We start from the raw sequence: 25,097 nt of genomic DNA on the forward strand, positions 1-25,097 counted from the left end.
TTCTTGCAATAAAACATCAATTAATCCTTTCATCTGCAGATAATAAAAGGCAAACAAATCCTGTTCAGAATCACACTGAAAATAAATCATTTCTAAAAAGTTATTCCTTAGCCTGCATTTTGATTAAATTTACACCATAATGATGCATTTTATTGTACACGCAACTCCTAGCTGATGCTTTTTGTCCTCTATATTTTACTTCTATTTGTTTTAACACATTTCTCTGTATAACTGTATTGTTGTTTTATAGCATTTCTCTGTACAACTGTGAATTGATGTTTTTGTATGGAGCTGTTCTTCCCAGGTCTCCAATGAAAATGGTCTTCCAGCCCAGCCGGACAATTACCTGGTAATCAAATGTAAAATAAATAAATTCCTGTAGCTATTGCAGAGATCATCAACAATGACAATGCACTTATTATGTACCAAAATGTATACAACTTTTCTGACATTATTTTTTTGTGGTGAAAAGATCACAACACTGATTCTGGAACTTGACATCAGTCAAATGCATCTTACCTCTTATTATTCAGGAGTTTACCCTTCACAGAAGCCCCAAACAAGTTAGTTTACTCATAAGATCCCTGCTGGGTGCTGTTCGGTTGGAGTTTGTGCCACATGAAATAGCTTCCTCAGCATTAGCACAAATTACAGAAAGAAAATTGCAGCTATCTTTGCACATCTCTACTCAACAGCTATTGGAAGTATTTAGTCCTTCTGGAGATTATGGGAGTGGTGCTCATCAGGATAGAACTTAGAGATTCTGTTCGACTGGTAGATTTCAAACTGTCAGATGTAGATGTCACAAGTGACGGGAGTGCCTTGCCAGAACCAGAACTTTGCCTGCGACATAAATAGAAAATGCTGGAGAGACAAATATGCATCTGAAAGGATCTCAGCACAAAGGAATAAGCTCCCCATCCATGTGAAGCAGAGATCATCCCAGACGCTATTCAAACAAAACCTTGATAAGGCTTTCGGCTTTTCCCAGTTAGGGGTCGCCAGAGCGGAACTCCGGTCCGCTCATGATTGGCAGTGGATTTTTACTGCGCCGAGTTGCCAGCCAGACGCCCAACCTTCAACAAAGGTACGCCCATTCACGCTTGCACCTACCTGCATGTCTTTAACATCACTCGACCGCGGGGAGGACATGCAGACTCCACACAGAAGGCGATCCAGCCGAGAATCAAATGGGAGAACCTCTTACTGTGAGGCGACAACGCTACTGCTGCACCACCTCGGCTTCCTTGATCATTGCATGAAAAATCGCAAATTCACCCCTGCTCTGACAGCCAAGTTTCTGATGGACAGGGGTCAACAGTAAGGAAATTAATCCCCAACTAACATACTCACCCCTCACGTAACCCTTAGCTACCCCTTACTTACATACCTCATCATATAGACATCCAAGGTACTCTGGGACAAGAGTTGGGTTGCTTGGCTAGGCTTACAAAGACCATAGTTGTCATTAACTTAGTATGAAACCATGAAGCTGTTCAACTATTTTATACTGATATGTTTATTATGGTTTGTCCACAACAAATACACCAGAAAACAAAGTTGCTCATCAGTGTACTTTGCACTAAAGAATCTTAGACCAAAAGGTCAAAGTTTGACTTTACAGCCATGTAAGAAAACCGGAGGCTGTAATCTCTGGATATCAAGTGCAGAGAGCAGCAGATCAGTCAGTGAATTTCTATTTGAGAGTAATTTGGATTGAAAGACTGGAGCAGTGCTTGGAGGGACCAAGGACCTCAAACATGCTGTGAAAGTATCCCAAGAATGGCTAGCTGAAGCTTCTCTATGGAATGAACTGAGCTCTCACCTCCAGAAGACCTTTTCCCATGTACCTTTCATGCTCTGCCATTTACACTGTGGGCCCACTCAGCAGATGGTGTGCAACATACTTGATGGTGAAATTAAACCACATTTGTTGTTCAGTCTAGGCATAATCAGTACGGCTAAAATTCAGCCAGCAAAGCTCAGAATTCTTCCTGGTGTCTCTTACTGACCTTTAACATTCTGCAGAATTTCCTTCTGCTCTCCTAACAGCTTGCATGGGAAATCCTTTCACGTACGACAGGTTTGCAGTGCCATTGCTATGCTATTGATATCCAGATCTAGCTTCTCTTAAGATTGTACACCTGATCATTCCTAATGGCTAGCATCTGGTAACTGAGGGATTAAGTTATAGACAATGAAAGCTAAATCCACAAAATTAATGGGGAAAGGAAGTTACTGAGTGTCTAGGAGGAGGTTAACGGCTGAACTCTCCTCTTAAAGTACAGAGTCCTGAAGTTTCCTTGATAATATGTTGACATTAAAGGATCTGATGTCAGCAGTTCTTTCTTAGGAATATCTTCAGTTCTAACTTTTGACCTAGAGAATGTAATCCATGCAATGACATGTTCTGTAACTACAGTGCTCTATACTACCAACTTTGTTCACCTGCAGAAGGTGAGGAATGTAGCATCCCTGTACAGACTAGAGCAACTTCACCTGATCATATTACTTAAATGCTGAGATAACAGCACTGACAGCGACTAGTAACTTTATCACGACTATTGCACATCAAGCCCTACACATCTGAGGTCCTCTACTCCTTATAGAGCTTCTGACTCCCTATGCCTTCATCTTCCTGCTTCTGTATGCTGGAAACAGGCTGTTACTCATTCTGCAAACCCATTTTCCTGGCAACCATTATGTGGAAATCACTTCTTTCCTAAAGCATCACCTTTCTAGAAAGGCAAACCTGAGCCCTGAGCAAGGCTTTTGGAACAGATATTCTATTTCCAATTTATTTCACATTATCTCAATTTCAAGTTTTTAAAACTTTACATTTTTATCCCCATTATCACAACCTTGAAGAAATGCTGTTTATTTTATTTGTTTACTTACTTATTTTATTTACAATCCGCGGTGGTGCAGCAGTAGCGTTATTGCCTCACAGCAAGAGGTTCTCCCGTTTGATTCTCGGCTGGAGTGAGGTGAGTGCCTTCTGTGTGGAGTCTGCATCTCCTTCCCACGGTTGGGTGGGCGTTCGAAAGACATGCGTAAATGGGTGTGCCTTCGTTGAAGGTTGGACGTCGAGCTGGCACCTCGGTGTTTGTGAAAATCTACTGCCAATCATTAGCGGACCGGAGTTCTGCTGTGGCGACCCCTAACCGGGAAAAGCCGAAAAACAAACAACAACTTAATTATTTTATTTGCATTTGTTTACCGGGATGGTCCACTGGGCCAAAAAGTGCCCATTAGAAGATGGGGAGAAGGAGATTACAATATGAATGCAGGGTAGAAGGTCTTCAGGTAGCTTAGGTGAGCAGGGAGGAAAGAGAAAGAGGCAGAGGAAAGGTCTGCAGACATAAATTATATAAGGTGAGGTAGTGGGAAAACAAAAAGGAGTGCAGCAGGAGGCTGGAGAGGGTTCTGAGTGCAGTAGGAGGCTGGAGAGGGTTCTGAGTGCAGTAGGAGGCTGGAGAGGGTTCTGAGTGTGATCTAGGTTGAAGGGGGTGAGTGAAGTATAGTGAGTAAGTTCGGCCAGGATTGGCACAGGAACAAGTCCAAGATTTTGTAAGGTATTATTTTAGGGAGCATTTAAAGGTTGGTAGGTTATAAACAGTGCTGGTGGTTAGAGGCAAGGAGTTCTTACAGGCTTTGTCCAGCGGATTTATTCAGCTTATTTATGGTGAGAAGTTGTTTGTCTTCTGATCTAAGAGTTCTTTTTGGAAAACACATGTTGCCTCTTGAACTTGGTGGACTTCATTGAGATAGGCACCAAAGCCCTGGACGAAGGCAAATCTGTGCATACGGCCTACATGGACTTTGCCAAGGTGTTTGACACTATTCCCCACTCAGGCATCATTGATAAACTCACCAAGCTGGATATCAACCTATATATTGTCAGGTGGGTTGAAAACTGGCTCTCAGATAGAACACAGACAAAATAGGTGACTACCTCCACCAGCAGACCCGTAACCAGTTTTGTTCCATAGGGGATCTGTGCTGAGGCCCCTGTTGTTTGGAATCTACTTCTTGGATGTACAGGCTAAAACAAAAGGCCTATGGCTGACAAAGTCTGCCGATTACTGCAAACTGGAAGCAGTCAGTGTCCCCAAACGATGTCAACATCCTACAAAAGGGACTTACCCAGACAAACAACTGGTGCCAAAGTCATGGGCTAAACCTCAATGCAAAAAAATGAATTATTGTCCCCTCCAGCAAGGACAACGTCCCTGCAGATTACCACATTAATAACAACACCCTAAGCACACAATCAGTGGTGAGAGATTTGGACAAACAGTTGACAGCAACCTTTCCATTGACCACCACGTCTTCACAGTGGTAAGAAAGGTGGTCTCAGTCGCCCACCTCATAGTTAAGGGCATTACGTCCAGAACAAAAGAGGTTACAACCCCCCGTACTCCTCACTCATCAGGCAAATAACAGGAGTACAATGCTAACTTGGGTAGGTACCTTACCAGGCACCTGTAGCAACTGGAAAGACCTCAAAGGTTTCTTCCAAAGAAAATTCAGGGTCTTCACTGTCACTATGTTCTGTGCCTTACAGACTACTCTGAGCAGACCTCCGCCTTGCACATAAAGCAATCTTAGATCCTGCGCTAATGGAAATGCTGCACATTCATAAATCAAATGGTATAAGAAGCCCTCGATCTGGGGAACTCAACCTAGTATGTGACATCAACAGGACTTGCTGGAGAGACAGATATGTCTCACAGAGGTTACCTCTCCTCTTGAACAAACTTACAATTCAGGCGAAGCAGAGGCCCCTACTGACCCTATTTAAGAGTAATTTGGATGACTGGATGGGAAACCGCAAATTCACCCCAGGAGTTTCACCTGTGTCCCTTCTGGACAGAGGTAGTAGTTTCTGACTTTGTTCCTCTTAATACCCTGATATTCTTGGGAACATGGGCTGCACTTGGCTAGGCTTGTAAAGGCCCTTGCACCATTACAATTGTGACCTCCTATGATCCTTTTACTAAGGTGGTAAGAGCTGGGCAGGCTAATGGTTTGTGTATGACTTCATGTGTTGTTATAAGTTGAGTGCAGGAGTGGTAGAGTTCCAGCCAGCTAAGGGTATGCAGATCTTTACAGTGATGGGTAAAGGAGGATGAATTGGTAGCAAACTTGGCTATTTTGATGCACAGCTTTCAAATTTGTTTTTATGAAGCACTGTAAATTAGTTAGAATTGGTGCTCCACAGAGTAGGGAGGCAGTAGGTAAGTCTTGGCTAAAGTAATTTTCGTGGGTATACTTAGAAAAATTATAGTTTCTCTATAGCATGCCAAGTTTATGATGGGTTTTCTTGATACTGCTTTGGATATGGAGGTCAAAATTTAAGATCATCATCTATTACGACTCCTAATAGTTTGGTATGGTGGACTAATTAGATTTCAGTGCCATTTGCCAAAAAGATTTTGAAATATGCTTTGTTAGAGGTGTGAGTTTTTTCCAAACTGGAAAAAGTCTACAATAGAGTATCCACGTTCACTGCTAACATTTGAGACAGAACATATCCCAACTCAGCCTTACACAAATTACACTGGCTAGACCCAACCATCTCTCAACTCAGAATTGTACATGATACTATTCACAAACCAAATATCCAGTTAAGCAGGGACTTTTTAAAACTTTTGATCGCTCTAGACCACTCAGAACTCAACAAAACCGTTATTATGTACTACAATCTCAATCGCTTGGGAGATTCACTACACACAATCATAACCAAAATCTGGAACTTATTACCAGCAAACATAAGATCTGAGCCAAACACTAAAACAAACATTAAACACAAAACCTTAAAAGAGTCACACAAAAGAAATCAGAAGCAGCAATCGTTGCTTAACTCCCACCCCCTACAATACTCTTCAGCCACTCCAGTGACCGACTCCTATGCAAATATTTTGCAGGGCTCATTGTCTCCCTTCTCCTTACCGCTTTGTTCTTAATCCACTCCAATAAAGCCTATTACTGCCCTGCCTCTTCTCTTACTAACTTTGTTCTGCTATCACTTTCCACCAATTAACTACCTGGGTTTCACTGAACAAATACATACTAACATTTCTACATCACCCACCTTCAATACTTTCATCTCTTTTCTGCATACCTTCAGATAACTTGAGAAGTCTTAATCTCTTCGGTGCTGACCACACAACACTACTCTGATTTACTGTATGTAACATTGCATTTTTCTCTATTGCACTTAAAAATTAGCATTGCATGTACATGTACATTAAATATTAATCATTTTTCTTCTTTATGTTGCTGTAATGTATACACCAAAACATAAAAAATAGAAAATTGTAATATAGCTTCCCTTGATAGACAGAAAATTTACTTTGTTTTCCCTTACACAGTATTTTGCGAGAAACTGACAGAATTGGTTAAATATTATTGGAAATTTTTGTTGCAGCATCATGATTTTTCTACCATCTTATGTCCTTCTCCTTATATCTTACAAAAGAGGCAGGAATTTAAAAGATATGTTAGTGCACAGTAGTTCTCAGGTACAAAATAAGTATTCCTGTAGGATCCTTGCTACTTCAGGTATCTTCCCCTGTGGGGGCTGTTTGAGTTGTATATATGTTCAGAAATATTTTTTAACATCAATGGTGCTAGGTTTGTACCTACTGATAGATATACTTGTAATAGAAGGAGTGATATACATACTTTTATGCCCATGTGACATTTTATGTAGGGGAAACAAAGAGATCGTTTAAACTTAAGACTGCAGGAACATGGTAAGCGCGATTAAAAAACAAATTGTGACGATCCAATTTCTCTGCATTTTAAGTTATGTCACAAAGGTGATCCTTCTGGTTTACAAACTAGCATTCTGGAACAAATATACTCAAAATATTGTGATGATACAGTATTTAAAAATAAGCTGTCGTACAAGGAGTCTATTTTTATTTGAAAGTACAGCACCTTAATTCCTTGGGGTCTTACCACCAAGTGCAACTGGAGGCATCTGATTTAATTCTCCATTAATTAATTATTTAGATAATTATTTTATTTCTGCATATATAGTTGCTCATGTTTGTAAGTTTATACTCTTTGAAAGCGACACAGCTGAGGCATCAGAGTTATGTGTGTTATTTGATTTGCATTAAACTTGGTTGTATGCATATCGATCAAAACATGTAATTTTTACTACTCCACAAATATAGCCATCTTAGGAATCTGAAAAAAAAAAAAAAACAAATAAATAATGACAAAACATCCTTCTATAACTCTGCACAGCTCAACAGCAAATCTAACCCTCGAAAATTTTGGTCAGCTCTAAACAGAATCCTTTCTCCTGGTTGCTCCTCAACTCCATGCCCTTACTCCAATATATCACCCTGCCCTTTCCCTGACACATCACCCTGCCCTTACCCCGACACATCACCCTGCCCTTACCCCGACACATCACCCTGCCCTTACCCCGACACATCACCCTGCCCTTACCCCGACACATCACCCTGCCCTTACCCCGACACATCACCCTGCCCTTACCCCGACACATCACTGCTGGAAACAGCTATACTCCTCAATAAGCACTTCATAGACTCCATCCAAAAACCCTTACCTATCAACTCCAAAGCTACTTCTCCGCCTAACCCTCCCAACCCCCCCTAGTAATACTCATTCTCCTTACACTCAGTCCCTACCTCCTACATCAGATCTCTTCTTCAGAAGCTTAAACCCTGCTCTCCCTCCACCGACAACCTACTTCCTACCTTCCTCAAAACTGCTGCCAATTCCATTGCCTATCCTGCATCTATCCTAATCAATATATCCATTCAGGAATACATTGTCCCTATCCTATGTAAATCCTTCTTTACCATTCCCCTGCATAAAGGTGGAAACTCTACAGACCCTTTTAACTATCGCCCCACAGCCATCCTATCCCCCCTCTCCAAGATTCTTGAAAAATGCACACACAGCTTCTCAACCTTCTCGCTCCCACTCAACATGGTTTCTGCCCTAACCACAGCACCACTACCACCCTCTTATCCTTCACACATACCATTGCCGAGGCCCTAGACAACAACAAAATTATATCCTGTCTCTTCCTTGACCTTTCCAAAGCCTTTGACACAGTCTCCCATCCCCTACTACTATCTAAAAACTTGAACATCTAAATCTATCTTCTTCCTTGGCCTGGTTCTCCAGTTACTTATCCTGCAATCAGCAATCTGTCAAATGGCTTTCTTCCACTTCTCCATATATATCTGTTCCTACCAGAGTACCACAAGGTTCCATCGTGGGTCCTCTCCTGTTCAATGTCTTTACCAACGATCTCTCTACATCCTGTAAGGAATCTTTCCTCATCCAATATGGTGACAACTCAACCCTGATCTCTATCTGACAATATCTCTAATGTCCACACTCTAACTCAGCAGGCATTTCTATCCACTGAACAATGGCTGTCCAATAATCTACTTATCCTTTACCCCCCAAAAAACAAACTCTTACTCCTTCTGCCTCGATCTCTCACTTACCAAACATCTACCTTTGAAATTACATCCACTAATAAGACTATAATCCAACCAGAAACTCTCTTGGGGGTCATCACTGATGATAACTCAAATTCAATCTCCACCTGCTCCAAGGTATAAAAAAGACAAACCAAAAACTTGGGTTTACTGCATCACAATAAAGACTTTCTCACCACAAATGTTAAACTCTCCCATGCTCAGGCTCTTCTCCTTCCCTCCCTCCTATATGCTGCCCCTGTACTCACCAACATTCAAACCATGACCTTGAACAAACTCCAACGAACCTACCATAAGGTAGCAGGGTTTGTCACAAACTCACCTTATGATGCACATCACCACCTTGCTTTAAACTTATAAATACACCCCATACTCGAAGAGGCCATTCTTTCTCTCCTGCCCTCTAGCTGTCTGCTGTGCACCTTGACCAGTGCTTGTCCAACACCTGTGACCCGGTACATCCCTGTACTAAATCACTAGACCTCACCAACTGGAAGCCTCAACATAATTGTCCAAGCTGGAACCTTATCTATCAGCACCCTGAGAAACCAGCCCACTACAAGACAGTGAAACCTGTGACCCGGTACATCCCTGTACTAAATCACTAGACCTCACCAACTGGAAGCCTCAACATAATTGTCCAAGCTGGAACCTTATCTATCAGCTCCCTGAGAAACCAGCTCACTACAAGACAGTGAAAGTATGTGTTACAACAGATCCTAGAACTTTGAGCACATCCTAATGTTTAATGACATTGCTAGGTTAGACAAGTTTCCCTAGCAGGACTGCCAGCAGCCAATCTACCAAACCACTTATTCTCTTGTCTCTTAAACATTCCCCTACATCCAACCTCTCTCTCTCCCTCTCAGGTAGTAATATACCCCTCTCTCCATTACCAGACTCCCTGCAAGTGCATCTTTGAAGCTGTTTAGTGACTAGACACTAACTGGCGCCTCTCCTCTAACTATCTGCAATTCTATTCCTACACTCATCTGCTGTACCTTACCTCTATTTTCTACTCTCTTAGTCATTGCTTCTCTTTAACTCACTCTTTCTCCCTTTCATACCGTCTCCTACAGTTTTGCTCTATTGCTACCCTTTCTAACCTACAGCTAGTCTCACAATCCTACTTCCACCCTTTCTCACTTGTGACCTACCTGTTGAACTCACCTACTTAACTGATTGTTCTCCTTGAAAGTCCACTCTTTCGTCTGTACCTGCTCCGTTATCCCTGTGGGCTCACTCCGCTCCCCTACCCTACCCCCAATTCCCACTCACCCCCAGTGCTCTTACATTTATCCATCCAATAGACACACCCACACCATAAATTACTCCAATCATATTCCTCCCTTCATTTACACACCCATTCACACCTATAACTCTTCCACCAATAATTCACCTCCTACCTGTCTAATTAGTCCCTCCTACAAGAACTCCTCCTAACATAACCCTCTATACCTCCCTCGAACCTTAAACACTTACCTCTAACACCAGTTCAAATCCCACCTAATCATGCCCTACCTACTACAAATACCATTACTTATCACACCCCTAACAACTCTATCTACTACTTATCTCCTGTCTTCCTATGAAGAACCTCTTAGCTACACCCTCCATATCCCATCCAAACACACTTTAACACTTACTATATCACACCAACCTAACTTTCAAACTAGTCCTTCTCAACCTACTTACCCAAGTGCTAAATTTCATAGACTGGATCACATTAAATATAACAAACTAAACAAACAATTAACTTTTACTGTAAACCCCTCCAACCAAAATACTTTATATTTCTACATACCTTAAAAGATGGGGACATTCATCCTAATCCCAGCCCAACATCTATCCCTGCCACTATAAATAATTCCCAAACCAAATATAACACTTTTCCTGTTACCAACCCACCCAATTCACTCTCCATCGCTCATCTTAACATACGTAGCATATGCAATAAAATCCCTCATGTTCATGCCCTCCTTGATGTCCACCAATTTGATATCCTCTGCTTATCAGAAACATGGCTAAAACCCACAATAAAAGATAGCGAAATCACACCTCCAGGCTATAGTATTTTTCGTGTTGACTGCACATTGAAAAAAGGTGGAGGAATAGCAATTCTCTATAAAGCACACATACAACTTAGTACCATAAATCTTAACCTACCTCTAGACTTCAGCAGTGAAATAATTATCTCAAAACTCCAGCTCAACAAACATAAAACTATAAATATTATCTGCATCTATCTCCCCCCATTTAACAACATTAGTATACTTGAACAAATACTCAACTGGCTTTCCTCTCAACTCCCACAAGAAACCATAGTCCTAGGTGACGTTAACATTGATTGGAATTCATGTAACAATACAAACCCCTCCAACCACATTACCCTTTATGGTTTCTCACAAGCTATTAATTCACCTACCAGAATCAACAAACTAAATAAAAAAGAAAGCACCTTAGATTGGATTCTAACTAATAGCCCTCACCAAACTTATACTGCAGGAACTCTCCCAGATGACCTTAGTGACCACCTGCTAACATACATAATCAGACATAAAACCAACCCAACCTTCCCTAACACTATTAGAACAGTTCATAGCAAAAAGCATTTTAACCCTGAACAATTCAAAACAGACCTTAAACAATGTAACTGGTCTTCTCTAAGATCCCTCCCAATTAACAAAGCAGTTGAAAACTTCAACTCTACATTCCTAACAATCCTGGACCACCATGCCCCCATGAGCTGTATTAGAATGAAAGCTAAACTTGCTCCTTGGCTCTCAAACAAAACTAGGCAACTAATCATCCAAAGAAACAAATCCTGGGCTAAATGGCAAACTACTAAGAACTCCACTGACCATCTAACCTTTAGACAGGAAAGAAACATTACAAAAAAAGCCATCATACTAGACAAAAAAAATTACTACCTTCACCTACAACAATCCTCCCTCAAGGAACCTCAAAAGTTTTGGTCTACTATTAATAAACTTACTCATCCAGGAGAGACTATTACCCCCAACCCCTTAGGCATTAACCCTGACAATTTAACTGAAATAGCCAATGCCTTTAACTCTTTCTTTACCAATACTATCCAAACTCTAGCCAGCCACCTATCCCCTGATATCACTAAACTACAAACTCCCACCTCCAAGGTCACCCCAGTATTCAAACTAGAACCAGTGCCCACATCATACATTCCCTCCCTTCTCCAAAAGCTAAAACCAACTACCCCCTCAGCTGACAAACTCCCATCAGAATTCCTGCAAATAGCATCTAAAGCCATAGCTTACCCCATCTCCATACTGATAAACAGAACCATAAATGAAGGTATTTATTTAATTTATTTATTTGCAGTTGTTTAACCAGGATAGTCCATTGGGCCCAAATAACCCGTTTTCAATGGAGTCCTGGGGAGAAAAAGCTCCACATACAGATTATACAAAGATTAAGTTCCACACATAGATTACATTAAGATTACAGAGAGTAACATTATACAATTTCAGGTTATAAACAGGTCAAATATATTTTAATCAAAAGTAATAAATGCAATAGTATTTAAAGTAGAATTTTTTTTTTATATATAATCCCACCCATCTGGAAAATTTCTCACATTATCCCATTACACAAAGGTGGAAGCTCCAATGAAATGTCCAACTTTCGACCCATAGTGCTGCTCTCCCCAATTGCACAAATAATGGAAAAATGTGTCCACAAACAGCTAATGAACCACCTTCTCCATCACAACCTACTGGCAAACTGTCAACATGGATTTAGACCTTTTCACAGCACCTCTACTGCCTTGCTTTCCTTTACAAACTGTGTCAACAAAAATCGCAATAATAATATGCTCTCCTCTGCAGTCTTTGTTGACTTATCTAAAGCTTTTGACATGGTTAACCACCAAATCCTTCTACACATCCTAAAGTCCCACTCACTAAATCCACTATCCATGAACTGGTTCACATCCTACCTAGGAAACAGACAGCAGGCTGTACTCTGGAAAAAACACTATCTAATCATCTACCTATCTCATTAGGTGTACCACAAGGCTCCATACTAGGCCCTCTCTTGTTTTCCATTTACATCAATGACCTCCACTCAGCCATTCCACTCTCCACATGTATTCAATACGCAGATGATTGTACTATTGTCTGCTCAGTCTCCTCTCTGGATGAACTTCACTCCCAAACACAAAAATCTTTCAATATAGTAGAAAACTGGTTCTCCAACCGCTGCCTCTTACTAAACGCCAAAAAAACTAAACTTTTACTCTTCACACCTACTCAAAAGACTACCCCTTTACACTTCACCCTCACATCTAATAATGGCACCGTTATTTCCCCTGATCTAACCACTAAACTCTTAGGAGACACAATTGATAATAACTTCAACTTTGATCCACACATAAATACCACAGTAAAACTAGTCAACATAAAATTAGGATCCCTCTATAGAATAAAACCATATCTAACACCATTAGCTAAATCCACTATAGCTAGAACTCATTTACTCTCAACCCTTCTTTATGCATCTCCCATCTACACTAACCTCTCCAAAAAGAAGCTTAACAAACTAGCTATATCCTATAATAACATTGCCAGGTTTGCTACTAGCTCCCCTTATAGAACTCATCACTGTCTAAATCTAAAACAACTAGGCTGGCTAGAACTTCCAAATCTGATACAATTTCATCAACTCTCAATAACTCACAAGGCCCTTAATCAGCCCAACAATACTCCCATACTCTCTAGCTTTATTGCACCATATAGTAATCTCAAAAATTTACGATCCTCAAACAAAATGCTTATGAATATTACTAAATCTAAAAACTTAGCAGGTGATTCCTTGTTCTCTAACTCTGTTGGAAAAGTATGGAATCAATTACCACCTGACCTTGCATCTCAGACCTCTCTCCCACTTTTTAAAAGACATCTAAAACACTACTTCAATAACCACTGGTTATGATTGTGTTGTAACCCTGACTAACATTTTCCTGTCTCTGATCTACCTTCTCCAAATACTAAACTTCTTAAATTACTTTAATATCCTTCTCACTCATATAAATTATACAAGTGTACTACTAAACTATGACCTACTAAGACTTGTTCCTAATAAGAGTACCTTATTATTAAAAAAAAAAATTATTTTTTATAACAATTTCTTTAGCTTATACTCTTTGTTATAACTACAGCTGTTTAAAACTGTTTTTGATCTTATAATTATTGCTGCATAGGACTGTTTTTATGCTATTTTTTGTTACATTGTATGTTATTTTCCTGGAGCTTTTTTCCCCGGGCCTCTACTGAAAATGGACATATATCCAGTTAGACTAGCCCAGTCAACAAATGTAAAATAAAATAAATAAATAAACTCACTCCAGTGGTTTGGATTCCTCCAGCTTCTACTTCTATCTCAACTTCAAATGCTACATTTCACTCTTAATATGCCTTCATCCTGTCCTGCTCTCTCTTCCTTCATGTCTACCTGTATGCCCCTAGGACTCTCCACACCTCTAGTCTGCAACTACTGTTCACAAACCAACCCAAAAAAACTATAGGCAAACTCCTATATAAATACTCCATTGCACAAGCTTGGAACAAACTCCCTATAGATATACAGTCTATCATCCACCCAGCACACTTTAAAGAAAAACTCAAATTTCACTTATTTAACTACAAATTTGTCAGGCCCCAACTTAAGCACCCCACTGTATAACTTTCTCTTTATTATCTCTTTCACATTATTATTGGATACGGACTAATGTTTATTAATCTATTCTGTTGGTCAAAACTCTTCTACATATGTAAATATAATTGCTTCTCTTGTAAAAAAATGTGCATGCACTGCTATTTCTATTATTTACGTTATTGCTGCTCGAGATAATGGTGGATCTCATGTTACAGCTCTGTAATCAATTTGCTGGTGGTACGCTATTATATGGTCAACTCTTTGTCATGCACCCTATTAACGTATGTTAAAACAGGATAGTCTGAGAAAGGCTGGCTGAAGTATTCTCCTGCATGCCTGGTTACCATTTCCTATATGGTCTCTGGGACTCCCCACACTGTCACTCTCTATTTTAGTACTGTTTTCAAGAGCATGATGCTCTGTCCTCCAGATTCCTGTCCTGTCATTCACTCTGTTAATGTGCGTCAACAGCACTGCAGTTAGACAGAAAGTGTATCCTTTTTATTAAGCAGAAGAGAGCAACAGTACATTTAAAAGTAAAAAAAAATACCACTCACAAACTTCATAACTTTATACGTAAGGCAGTCATGCTCTGTATGTAACAGGACAGTATAGCACAAGGCAGCTCTGACCTGCAGGTGGCAACTGTACTAAACCTAGTTCTTTTACACAGCTGCAATTCACTTGAACAGGAGGCACACCGCCTTCCCCTCCTGCGAGGGCGCACCGCCCTTACCCCTCCTGCGAGGGCGCACCGCCCTTACCCCTCCTGCGGGGGGCAAACTGCCCTTCCCCTCCCGCGGGGGCGCACCTCCCCTCCCCTACTGCGGAGGCGCACCTCCCTTCCCCTACCCTACTGTGGAGGCACACTCCTTCTTGACCAGGGTGGTCTCACTAGATCAGCATCCTCTTTTCAGGAGAAATCCAACTTGACATTAACACAGACCAGGGGAAATATAGCCAAGGCACCAGGGAACTTCCCACATTACTTTTTTCAATAAGTCTAATGGGATCGTTTACATCTATCGGAACAAGCACCAATTCAGGCAGATGATGTCCATCATTAAATTATTCAGTCAGGACCCTTGCTTAACTGTGCACCAGGCCTACACTCAGCAGCAATCTGTTATAACAGGATAAATTCCAGTGACTAGTCAATAAGCACGTGTGCTTTGCTGAGAAACCTTTGCTGTGTCAATAGTTTTGCAGCCTTAACCAACTTCCTTTTCTTTTCATTTTGGTAACTACAGATAAGTAACGTTCATCAGACAAAATGGGATAGATCGTGGCAAGCACGGATGAATGAATACATGCACAAAAGACCACACAGAACCTGTATACCACTTACAGAGAAGCAAAATCAGCAATACTTGTCTGCATATCCCTACCACATTCACAGTAGACGCAGCAGTCTTCAATTTATCTGGCACGTAATAGTATTGCATTTATTTACTGTACAAAATGATAAACAAAAAAAATGTCTATATATGAAAAGGGTTTCCTACATAAAGTATCAGTATGTAAATGATTTAAAGAATAGAAAGCAGAGGACCCTTTCACTTGTTTCTCTTTTCAAAAGAAACTTAAAGACTTTTGAAACCGGTCACAAACTTGAAATATGCTGTTTCAAGTTACACAATGCAGCACTATAATATCCTAAAATGAACAAAAACTGCACATTAAGTATCACTAAAAATGGCCCTCAGAAGTTCACGATGAATAAGAATGGCAACCGCTAACAAGCTGAATCACCCCATGTAGCACAAAAAAGGTCCGTCAACAGTGGCTGGGGTTTTACCCTATGTAGCACAAAAAAGGTCTGTCAACAGTGGCTGGGGTTTTACCCAATGTAGCACAAAAAAGGTCCGTCAACAGTGGCTGGGGTTTGGTCCCGCATTCATTGTGAGTGCATCTCCAAAAAGTAAGGCAAGAAATCCTCCTTAGTCAAGCCCATACGAACGCTATACCTAGATTTGTTAGCTATGGATAAAGTCATGAGCAGGTAGAATGAGAAAAGTTCAACAGCTAGCCAGCAAAATGGTTTGGGAACTCTGAGGTAAGATCTGTGAGCACATTCAAATGCATAAAGGTCTCAAGAGTAACAATAGGTCTATTTGATTTAAAAAAAATGGAGCAACTCTTCATCTGCACAAGGAGGCCACTTTCTTAGGACAGAGGCAAATCATGTTCAAGAGGAGGAAGAAGAAAGAACTTCTCATATGCACAAGAGAACATATTCAGGAGACATGCTTTGAACTTCCAAACAAAGGGCATGTCACGTCCAGGATGCTAGGTGGTAGCCTTAAGAGGCAACACAATGCTCATTAGAAAGAGTCAACTTCATTTGAGTAACTCCTTTCTGGTGTCCAAGCCAGCAAAAATCAAATATCGTTTGGGGAAACAAAGTCATTTTAGTAGTCAAAAGTCTCAGATCTGACAATTCTGCAATGTTTTAACACATCTTAAAACAAAAGACACATTACAAACCACACAGGAAGGGGTGGCCCAACAAGAAACACGGTGAAGCTCATTCAGCCATGGATGATAATCTTAGCCTTATGATGCATTATATCTAAACATTTAACTCACAAAAGATATTTATACTACTGTTTCAAATGGAATGCTCAGCTTCTAGGTAGCACTAAGGTGCAGCGGGCAAAGACCAGTCTAACAATGATTAACCTTGGCACAGTCTAGGTTAAACAAAGTGTATGTGGATAAAAGGAAATGCTACTTTGTGACGGGGCCCAGTAGCAGCCCGCTAAACGAATAGAACGGCAAAAAGCAACATACCAAAAGCAAACAAAACAACTGTTCAACATTTTGAGTTGTTCATACATTCCAAAGAACTGTAAATGTAGGATGAATGCATCACACTCAGTTTATCATGTGAATATGTGGCATAGTAATTAAAACAGGGAAATAAGAAACTAATAGCACACAAGAAGTGTGTTAGGCAAATATCATCTGTGGGTTGTACAAAGGATGCATTAAGAATGCAGATAAAGAAAAAAAGAGGATATAGGATTTAAGTCTCACTGGCCAAAATATGGACTATTTTTAAAGGTACAAATGAAAATGCTGAAAATATAAGCTTTGCTATAAGTTATAATAATAAATGCCTAAACTTCTTAGTCTTCAACAGCAAAATGCTCTTTTACAGCCATACCTACAAAGAATTACCCACATCAACAGCAAAAGACTGCTTAAAGCCTCGCTCTCAAATGTGCTAAACCAGTGAACTGATCTCTTCAGGTGCTAATCACTAATTAAAAAACTGCAATGACTTTAACAACACCTGATTATAAAGACAGATTTAAGGCTAAAATACACATCTGCTCTGGTCCTCACTCGTGGAATTCCAAAGTTCAGGAAATGCTCTGTGGGGGCTTACGACTGATGAATGTTCTATTCTTTTTTGTCATACTGGTTTCTGAATAATGCAGACATGTTACTAGCTATTGCATGGCTTCATTTCTACGTTTTTATGATATAAAAGAGCAGGTAATGCACAGATGTACTATAATATATATTACAGCACAATACCTATACAGATACTACAGCAATACAATATCCACACATATAAAAGGTACAAACAAATATAAATATACTCATCAATTTTACTAACACGGCAGAGATCCCAATGGACCATCTCTAACAAGACAGACCTGCACACAGACACTTACTGAGTGCTATGGGATATTAAGCTTCTACTAAGCTGTATTTCCAACTCAGGCAGATGGGCCTTCTCTTCCTCAGAACACACACAAAATCTGAGCCTAGAGGCAAAATTTAATACCCCTTTATAAAACCCTTAAAATATAAAGTCCCACTGAAATTATTTCATTTCCAAATGTTGGTACACCTAAAATAAAACTGGTTAAACATTGAAACTTATGTTCCCATTCAAGGTAACGGTCACCAAACCTCCCATTCAAGGTAACGGTCACCAAACCTACCAAACTGCAGAAGAAGGCTACCCAAAACTTATATTTCTATGTCTTTGTACTCTGGGGATGAAAAAGAATGCAAAACAGGTACTCAAGCAGTTTCAGTTTTTGAAGGCTGAAGCTCAGAACGCCAAACATTTTATTACAGCTTGATCCATCAGCATAACTTAAGGATTTCAAGCTACTCAGGCTTTGTTGTCCAGATAACACAGTACCTAAAAAAAACTTCTAGGATGATCTCGGGGACCCAGTTAGAGAAGGAACAGAATTCTGTGGTCAGACGTTACGTTCATACCCCATGTAGAATTGCTTAACTCAATGAAAAATGTAGTGGAACAAACACTCCTTCATAACTGGAACCCTGATATCAGTAGCTACATCCAGCACTTTGAAACGACAATGTAGTCTCTGGTCCAAATAGGAGAGAAATGTGAAAATCCTAGAAAGATGAAGGCCTTTCAATCGGTAGTTGAACTTTATGCCAGTGACTTGGCACTTGTGTTGTAGCCCAAAAACAGATAATAATAAAGGCCGTTCTGTCTTGCTTCCATCAGAGGTTGAACTTTATGTCAAGGATATGGCACTTGTGTTGTGGCCCAGAAACAGATACTAACGAAGGCCATTCTGTCTTACATCCATCTATAGTTGAACTTTATGCCAGTGACTCAGCACTTTTGTATTGTGACTCAGAAATGGATACTAATGAAGGCCATTCTGTCTTACTTCCCATCAGACGTTGAACTTTAAGCCAGTGACTCGGCACTTTTGTGTTGTGGCCCGGAAGCAGACACTACTAGTTCCCTAGAATGAAAGATTGCAAAGTAGTTCAACTTTACCCTTTAGCGCTACTGCAACAAGCAAAGAAGCTGGCATGACTGGTTAACATGGCTTCTGAGCTCACTAGTCACTTTGAATTTCCATTCAGTAGCAAATTTAGCTTTACTTAACACATTTCCAGAAATTCCTAAGGTTAGTTTTGGAAAGCAGAAAGTAAGGAAATATCAGAGTAAAGCTAGTAAAATGGATGACCTATCCTTTATAAAAAAAAAAAAAAAATACACTTTCTCAGTAAAAATTCCATACTACTTTGCAATACTTACTATTACTTCATATAGAATGAAAACAGTTTTAAAATAAGTACTGCGTACTGCTCTTTATGGCTAATATTAGTTTATACATTACTTTAACTTTTCAATATTAAGAAATGAGATTTAATATTAAGCTGGCTTTATAGGTTCATAGGATGATACTAGGCTATTGGCCCTTATAAGCTTGGCCACGAAGTTCACTCATGTTCCCTCAAAGTCAGCATATGTTTCCCCTGTCCAGCAGGGACACAGATGGGATCCCAGGGGTATATTTTCTATTTCCCATCCAGTCATCCAGGTTCCTCTTAAACAGGGTTAGAGAGATACTCTGCTTGACATGGAGAGGGAGTCTATTCTACAGATTGGGGGGGGGGGGTCTTTGGGACACAAACTTATCCCAACAAATTCTATTAATGTCACAGACCAGGTTAAGGCCTTGTGTGCGGGTTGCACGAGTGTAGTTTGCCTTATGGATATGCAGCAACTCCATAAAGGCTGGGTCTGAAATGGCCCTGTATGCAAGACACAGGTTGCCTCTGAGCAGAGGGATGGGGCTTTTAGCCTATCTGTATAGGACAAGTGTTTCAGACCCGGTTTTCTTCTGGTCTGAAAACTCTGTGGTCTCTCCAACTGCTGCATGTGCTTGGCAAGGTACATGCCGAAGGGAGCACACAAGGGACTGTTATACATTTGTATTTTGTAATTTTTAATAGTGTCTAATGTTATCACAATGAGGACTGTTGCTAAGTATAATTTGATGATTTTAATGAATTTTAAACAGTGGCTACCATTGTCACCTTACCAGTTTTAAGAGTGCCTTGTGTAAGTGTTGAATATTCAATGATGCCTGTTGAGGGATTTACAATTAATTATTTACTTCATGGCTTTTATATGATAAAAAAGTTACAGTTCAAAATGGTCTATTAAACAGTGTAAAGCTCATTATGCTCTCAAATATAAATATTCTAATAGATGTGCCATCATAAGAAATCCCAATCCCTCCGCATCACATGCTCCAGAGACCTCAACCTCATTACACAATCAACAGAACATGCTGGAGTGACAGGTTCCTCACCCAGAGACCGCCCATGCTCTGGAACAGACTTCCCATACATGTCAAGCAGAGCACCTCACTGTCCCTCTTCAACAGAAATCTTGATGAGTGGATGGGTAATAGAAAGTTCACCCCGAGGATCACTCCAGTGGCTCTACTTGATAGAGACACTGGGAACTAACGTTGGACGGCATGATGATAGGGCACTTCTATGGGCTAGCCTGTCAAGGCAGCAGGGCCATTAGCCTACTACACACCTATGAACATAAAAATTCAGCAACGCTTACAAAGAAAACTAAAAAGGCTGTTACAGACTGTTCTGGAGATACAAGTTCATTGTTTTATAAGCAATAATCAAAAATAACACAGAAGGCATATTCCCCTAGACTTGCTGACTATGTCACTATTTGCACAGTCAAATGACTTGAAACATCATTAAGGAGTGTCAAAGCATAAACTGAAAAAGACAGATGAAGCAGTTAAACTCCAACATCAAATTCTGCAGACATCCAGTGTAAAAAAAAATGGTAACATATGATGGGGACTTCAGTTTCCATTTGCTCAGACAGGTGCACAACCATCTCTGCATGCATCTCTTAAAGCGGCATTTTTCTGCATGTAGCACTCATTCTAGCTTCCCAATGGCAGCAGCATTTACTCACATAAAGGCAATTTAGTTTTCTTCCTTAAACTATATTTTAGTGTCCCAAATGTTTGAAGTTTTAATCAATTCTCTCTGTGCCACATACAACACAGGACAAACTTCTGCAGATACAGTGCCCTTTTGTCTGTTCGCATTCCAGGTAATAGAACCATTAGACACATGTAGGTTCATTAACCTTAAAAAGGTCATGTCCTAAGGTAGACAATCACTCTCCTCTCCTATCAAAAATAAATAAAAAAGACAGTGGACATCTACTGAACTAATGTATGGGAAATGGAAATAAACTTGCGCTGCCACTAATCAGAGTTTTGATGGCAAAAAAAGGAATGAGTAGCCCGTACAGTACACCCAAATCCCACCAAGAGTTGCTCAGCTTGTCAGTTTCAGGTAACTAACACTGTATACTTTATTCCAAGAACAGATCTTCCTTTTGTGAATCTCGTACAATTTATTTAACTTCCACAGCCATTTTTAAAAATGCTACCTCAGTAGGACTCTTTCATATAAAAGAAAAACAGCAGTTCAGCTACAAAACAGAAAAAAACATATACATATAATGAACAATGACAAAGTAATTTTACAGATCCAGCTTATGGCAAGAAACAGAGCCATAGGCAGGACATCTACTTGGTCAGAACTATTCCAATATCATAGGCCATAGGATATACATCAACTACATCACTTATACGTAAAATGTTTAACAAAAAAAACTTAAATTTAACACGCACAACATACACCTTTAGTTCACAGTCAGGCCACGAGATGCTATAAATACACCAAGTGAGCAGGTTAAGAATGCATAAAAATAGTCAAGTCATTCTCTTAAAAAGTTTTCCAGACAATCACTTATTATTGTTTAAGACACTGATTTTCATGCAAAGCATAAGGGTCAATGAAAGTATACATGACCCCTTCCCAAAGCCCCTCCCAGATATGAATACAGATGTGTACACGAGTACTGTGATCAACATTTCCTCCTCAGAAAATGTGTGTAGCCCTTTGAAAAATGATTTAGGGAGTTCCACATTATGTCAGACTAACTGCATAAATAAGACCAGTCACCGGCTAACTCTTCACATTCTGGATTCCTGGTCTATCTTCAAAACTTCTCATCACTTTTTGCAGATATCCGGATACGTGAAAATACTAAACAAGCTCAGACAGCAGTATCTGGAGATCACTTGTATACGTAGGGCCACTCTCAGTGGCTGACAGTAATTTATGACAGTTTTCAAGCTTATATTTTCATTGAGGAATACATATACTAATGCCTGCCCCCTTTGGGACAGAAGGGGGTTTCAGTGACGTGACACTTGTACAGGTGACATTTGTCACGAAGGCTGTACACCCACCTCATATTTCAGGCACAGTACCTTCCCCAATGGGGCGTTGAACCCCCACCTCAGGAATGCTCATGAAGTGTGCACCCACATTCTTTGGATGTCCTGACAGATCTTAAGGATGCTGCTGCTACTCCTCTCAGTCCTGACCATACCCCGGGGTGATGTAGTCTTAACCTCAAGCGGCCCAGTATTTTCAACACTTTAACCCAGAGGTCCAAAACACAAAAAGCACCACCGAGAATTACCTCGTTTCAGTTACCCCTGCTGTCCTATCTTCGGTCCCAAAGCTCTGATCCTAGTGTAAAAACAGCAATCGACACACAGACGGAAGAAGTGCCAACAGATACGGGAGTCCCATTGACAGAGAGTCTCAAAAACCTGTCAGAAAGAGAAATTTCTTTGAGTGGCAGAAAACGACAACCAGTCACAGGTGGGTGAGGCGGAGCCTAGCAATCAATGTCACTCCTTTTTATCACAGAGCTGGGCAGTCTTACGAATCAACGGGTACGCTGTTACCTTGACAGTAAATTTAGCTAATCACCGATAACTTGAGGCGGGATTATGCAAATCATTGATACTGTTGGAAAAGGGCACATTGGTGGAAGAAATTCGAGTCGTCCTATGCAAGTATGGAACTTTATTAGGGTAGTGACAGTGTAGAAAGCTGCAGAGTAAGGGCACATACTTTCTCCTAGAACCTACTCCCTGTTAAAGAATTCCCCTGTAAGAGTTTTACTTGTTTGCATTCGTTATATAGCGTTACTCAACCGTTGTTATTTATAACCGCGTGTAGGGTTATTTGCAGTCTGGTTGTCAACAAAGTAATGTATCGCGGTATTTCACGGTTTTTGGTTGCACTTTGGGGGTGCTTGTGAAATATGGTACTGCGGTACATGTATTTCGGAAAGATTGTGAGTCTTATTTGACCCGGGCACTGGACGTACCTGTTCTGTATCCTCTCTTTCTTCACCAAAATACGCAACAGAAATAGTTGTGCTTCTCAACTGACCCTGATTTTGAAACAAATATTAGTTTTGCCCTACTTAATCCCTCCTACAATTAGTGGTGTTTGGAGTGGTGAATTATACTTGAATAATTACAGTAATTAGAGTTATATACTTATTTTACTCAAACAAACGTATATTAATTCACTTTCTTTTATTCTCCCCGTGTCTCATGTTAATAGTACTGATATTTTAAACGTGTCCCTGATTATTTCTGGGTTTGTCCTCGAGTTAAACCAGTTGGAGACAAATCTCAACAGAATCGGACAAAAGTCTACAACTGTGACTATTGTTATTTATTAAGTTTAATTCGCAATCTTTTCTCGAAAAGTCAACAGTTTTAGCAGGGATTTAGAGGGCTAATAATACTTCTCAACAACTTAGATCAAGAAATCTGGACCAAACGTAGGAGACATATCTTAAATATTGCTTTTGTAAACTTAAGACAGTTGCTAGAATAACAGGATTCGCATTAGCTTGCATTTTTTTGAAGGATATGAAGTCTGAAAGTGAAATTCGTGTTTTTATTTAATGACTTCAATCCACAGTAATTTGTCAGAAATCTACAATTTTTTGAGGAACAGACCAAAAATATTAGGCAAAAATCTGGACAGTTGAGAACTGTGAGTCAAAATCAGGGACAGTTCAGAGGTATGCCCTTATCAGCCAAAGTCAAAAAGTAACTTTATTTTCATTTAGATCTACACAAGTGTAGATTAAGTAAGATTCCATGCAATCAGCTCATCATGGGACAGACAAAAAAGAAACCACATACATAGAAAGACATAATTTACAACGTATAATACCACAACCATCTTATGAATCAGCTCTACTCGAGTATATAGTCACATATATTCATAGAAACACACACTTGTTAAGATACTAAAAACACACATCTAGCAGCAGAGTTCGAGTAGTAGTATTGCAAATGAGCCACGTACCACATTATGGGAGAACAAGCACATAGCAGTAGCAGATGAAGAAAAAAATATTGCACCTGGGTTAGTAGTATAAATTATAATGGTTGGCTGGGTTTAATAAATAATAGATAAACTAATGTCACTCAGAGAATGGGAAGTCCCAACATCCTGACCTGTAAGTGATCAGACCTAATGTTGGAATTAAGAAATCTGATCACCTTCGGAGAAAAACCTGCATCGAATACTATGGTATATTTTATCCGATGACAGGCAGTTTGCAGGACGAATTACGTCATTTAGTATTTTTGTGGCTCTCTTTAGGATCCTCGATGTATAAAGAACCTGGATTGTGGGCAGACTACTGCCAGTTATACACTCGGCAACTCTCACCACTCTGTGTAGGGATTTCTTATCGATGACCGAACAGCTCCCATACCATACAGAAAAATTGGATGTTTGGACGCTTTCAATTGCTGTTCCATAGAAGGTGGAAAGTGCTGACAATAGTAGTTTTGCCCTTTGTGTTTTCTCAAAAAGTAGAGAAGTTGGTGTGCTTTTTTCACTATGTATGTGGCAGGTGTTCCTGGACCAAGAAATATCATCAGAGATATGAACTCAGGGAAATTTGGTAGTGCTTACCCTTTTCACTGTCTCGCCATTGATCAGGAGAGGTGTATGGCGTGTTTGCCTCTTCCTGTGGTCTATGATCTCTTTTGCTTTACTTATATTCAGGTCATGGTTGTTTCTTGCGCACTAGGCAATCAGTGTGTTAACCTCTTCTCTATATGCATTCTCATTCTCTCCTGATGAGAACCATGACTGTGGTGTCGTCAGCAAACCTGATGGTATGATTTGTACTGAAGTTTGCTGTGCAGTCATGGG

General features: G+C 40.1%; 1 long non-coding RNA gene across 1 annotated transcript in view; it reads right to left on the minus strand.

Moving 5' to 3' along the window:
* LOC122817204 overlaps window positions 1–22,702 on the minus strand; it is a 369,761-nt gene extending 347,059 nt beyond the window's left edge. Inside the window, exon 1 of the long non-coding RNA XR_006367166.1 lies at window positions 22,537–22,702. This is a non-coding gene — a long non-coding RNA (uncharacterized LOC122817204). The remainder of the gene's footprint in view (window positions 1–22,536) is intronic.
* Window positions 22,703–25,097: the final 2,395 nt, after the last annotated feature.

This window comes from Protopterus annectens, chromosome 12.part0 (assembly GCF_019279795.1).
Source record: "Protopterus annectens isolate FY-2018-M chromosome 12.part0, PAN1.0, whole genome shotgun sequence".
Taxonomy (NCBI): Eukaryota; Metazoa; Chordata; order Ceratodontiformes; family Protopteridae; genus Protopterus; species Protopterus annectens.